Below are 4218 nucleotides of genomic sequence, written 5' to 3' on the forward strand. Positions count from 1 at the left end.
AGATATGCTCAGGATACTTAGGGACTGTTACCTATTGCTAGCAGAAATTTGATTTCTGTATTTTATTTAGCACAGAAAGATTTTTATTTATTTGAAAATTAAATTGATTCAAAATGGTATTATGATTGACAGTCTCTATCACATACATATGGATGTATCTATGAATATATCTGAGCAAACAGTGAATACCATAGGATCTAATAGATCCAAAAATGAGATAAATCTAAAGTATTTATGGCACCTCAGGCTTGGCCATATAGGAGAAGACAAAATAAACAAATTGGAGAAACATGAGCTTTTGGGTTCATTGACTTTCGAGTCATATTTGATTTGTGAATTCTGCCTTCAAGGAAAGATGGCCAAATTATCCTTTGTAGGACACAGGGAGGTCCACTGAAATACTTATCCTAGTACACACTGATGTGTGTGGCCCATTCGATATGCAGGCTAGGAGTTGTAATTTTTTACTTCATTTTACCGATGATTACTCACAGTATGGATATGTATATGAGACACAAATATGAAACTTTTGAAAGGTTCAAAAAGCTTAGATATGAAGTAGAAAAATAAGCACAAAAACTCATTAAGGTTCTTCGATCAGATCGAGGAAGTGAATACCTTAATGGAGAGTTCCGTGATTATCTCAAGCAGAATGGTATAGTTTCATAATGGACTCCTCCTGGTACACCTCAGCTCAATGGAGTGTCAGAGAGGAGGAATCGGACTCTATTGATATGGTCTAGTTCATGATGAGCTTCACTGATTTACCTTTGTTTCTTTAGATAGATGCCCTATTTTCAGCTATTTACTTGTTGAATAGAGTTCCCTCTAAATCCGTTCCTACCACACCGTATGAGATATAGCATGGTAAGAAACCAAGTCTTGGTCATCTCAAGATTTGGAGATGTCCGGCCCACGTCAAGAGACTACAGGTGGACAAACTAGAGGCTAGGACCATAAGTGCTCGTTTTATAGGATATCCTAAAGAGTCATTAGGATACAATTTTTACGTCTCAGAGGATCACAATGTGTTTGTGAGCCGTCACGCCATCTTCTTGGAAAAACCAGTTTATCCTTAATAGAGGCAGCGGGAGTAAAATTGAACTTGAAGAGAAAGTCTCTGAAAAGCAACAAGTCATGGATCCTATCGAACCCATTCATACAGAGCCAGTACACGATGTCCCTCAACCACCTCACAGATCTAGTAGGGTCTTCCATCCTCCCGATAGATACTTAGGTATACTAGAAGAGGATACCGAGAAAATGTTCCTAGTGGGAGATAGGGATCACACGCAGGATCCCAAAACCTACGACGAGGCGATATCTGATATCGATTCTGAGAAATGGTTGGAAGCTATGAAGTCAGAGTTAGACTCCATGCATTCCAACCAAGTCTGGACCTTAGTAGATCCACCAGAAGGTATTGTACCTATTGGATGCAAATTGATCTACAAAAGGAAGATAGGTTCGGATGGAGAGGTAGAGACCTATAAGGCAAGGCTTGTGGCGAAAGGGTATAGTCAGCGCGAGGGCATTAACTATCAGGAGACCTTTTCATCTGTAGCCATGCTGAAATCCATCCGAACAATGCTTGCCATTACAGCATTTCATGATTATGAAATCTGGCAGATGGATGTGAAAACTGCTTTTCTAAATGGATATCTTAAAGAAGATATCTATATGGAACAGCCTTTGGGTTTCACTTCCAGTGATAGAGATCACAAGGTCTGCAAGCTGCAAAGGTCCATTTATGGACTAAAGCAAGCATCTCGGAGTTCGAATACTCGTTTCGATGACGCAATCAAAACGTTTGATTTCATCAAAAACGAGGAGGAACCATGTGTTTACAAAAGGGTTAGTGGGAGTGCTGTCGTATTTCTCGTACGGTACGTGGACGACATCCTCCTGATAGGGAATGATATTCCTATGCTAACATCGGTCAAGGTCTGGTTGTCAAAAGAGTTCTCCATGAAAGACCTTAGGAAAGCATCCTATATTTTGGGAATAAAAGTCTATAGAGATAGATCTAAAAGGATACTTGGCCTATCACAGAAAATGTATATAGAGGAAGTGCTGAAAAGGTTCAGCATGGAAAACTCTAAAAGAGGTCTCTTATCCCTAAGGCATGGAATTAATCTCTACAAGAAGATGTGCCCCAACACATCTGAAGAGATTCAACGCATGAGCAAGATCCCCCATGCATCAGCAATAGGGAGCCTCATGTATGCGATGCTATGTACATGACTTGATATAGTACTTGCTGTGAATGTCACGAGTATATGTCAATCAGATCCAGGCAAAAAGCACTGGATAGCTGTGAAGAACAGTCTTAAGTACTTGAGAAGAACTAAGGACATGTTCTTGGTCTTTGGGAGAAGATCAGAGTTGAATGTAGAAGGATGCACACATATTGATGATAGAAAGTCTACATCAGAATATGTGCAGTGGTGGTTCAATAAATTGGAAGAGTTCCAAACAACCGATCATTATAGATTCTACCTTAGAAGCTGAATGTTAAGCCGTATCTAAGGGTCAGTGAAAACCTTCTTGTTAAAAGTTCATTGCAGAGTTAGGTGTAATGTCATTAGATGCCATAACACTTTACTGCGATAACATTGGCACTATAGCACTAGCTATGGAGCCAAGGTCTCATCAGAAGTCCAAGCACATAGAGAGGCGCTTCCACCTCATACGTGACTATGTTGAGAAGAAATATGTAGAGGAGCAGAGAGTAGTCTCCGCGGATAACGTGGCAGACCCGTTCACTAAGCAGCTAAGTCAGCAAAAGACTGAAGCCCACCTTGAGAAGATGGGGCTTAGATATATGACTGATTGGCTTTAGTGCAAGTGGGAGATTGTTAGATGTATGCCCTAGAAGCCAATCTGGCTGACACATTGTTAATTCTAGGGACATAATTTTGTACTTGACTATTTATTATTGAATAAATAAAAGGCATCTTTTCATTCATATTATTTATGTGTCTATGAATCGTCCAAAAAATTAATAAGATGATGATGCATATTCTCAAGAGTTGAGAATTTGAACCATGTATCATTGGTGATTAATCTCTAAATGCTCCTGATTAATGGATCATCACGAGGACAGTGATCGATCCGATCAGTGCATAGATCACTTTCCTTCTGGATGGACGAGACTTGAGTCCACAATGTAGGGACACTGAAGTGATAGTGCAGGTGCTTGTTAGAGAACAAGGGTACTGAGCGTGACCAAGACAAGAAGTCACTTGGATGTCTATCCACTCGTCAGTGACTTCCTTGATGTTGCAGTAGTATGACTGGTCCTTTGACCTGCGGTGCTTCGGCTACTCATAGTGAGGTTATTGTAGTTTGACTACACGTATACATAGTCTCTAGTCATATGGGTCCTTGTAGTGTAGATTGGCTGCAGTAAGTTCACTGTAGGAGTAGGATATGCACTTACATGGAATCTATCGACCTTGATAGAAGAGGAGTGATCCTATGTGATTTGTTAAACTGAGTTCTAAGACCTTGGCCAGGGCAGTAATATAAAGTGGAGAAAGAGTTTTCCACTATCGAACTCGAGTCGAATAAATCTTGACATATGACAGACGAAGAGGTTTGACGAGTTATCCATGACCTCCGTCCTGTAGGGATCCACGATAGTGTATCACACGATAACTGCACCTAGAGGTTCATCATTCTATTCTACTGGGTAGCCACTACATGCTGCTAGGTGTCACTGGTGGATGATGGGACTCACAGGGATTATCTCGATGATCGATAAACCCTAATGAGTAGAGTTGGAATCGTTTCAATCCATTGAAAGGAGTTTTCAATGATATTATGATAGAGATCATAATATATCTCACTACCAGTCAGAATAGAACCTATGGGGTCACACATACTAGAAGTATTGACCGATCCGATGGTTGAATCGTGATTAGGAATCACTAGTAATCAATTCGATTGATATTCAGTTGAAGAAGGAACAAAGGGAATTAATTAATTGGACTTAAACACAAATCCTACTTCGAGTAGGATTCCTAGAGTCCTAATTGGATTAGGACTGGGAATCCTAGTTGGAGTAGGACTAGAATTCCTACTTGGAATAGGATTCCTATAGTCCTAATTAGATTAGGAGTTTTGAATTAAGTTTGGATTCCTACTTGGAGTAGGAATCCTAGAGTCCTAATCGGATTAGGACTCCGAATTCAAATTAGAGTCCTAATTGGATTA

Source organism: Phoenix dactylifera, unplaced genomic scaffold, assembly GCF_009389715.1.
Source record: "Phoenix dactylifera cultivar Barhee BC4 unplaced genomic scaffold, palm_55x_up_171113_PBpolish2nd_filt_p 001312F, whole genome shotgun sequence".
NCBI lineage: Eukaryota > Viridiplantae > Streptophyta > Magnoliopsida > Arecales > Arecaceae > Phoenix > Phoenix dactylifera.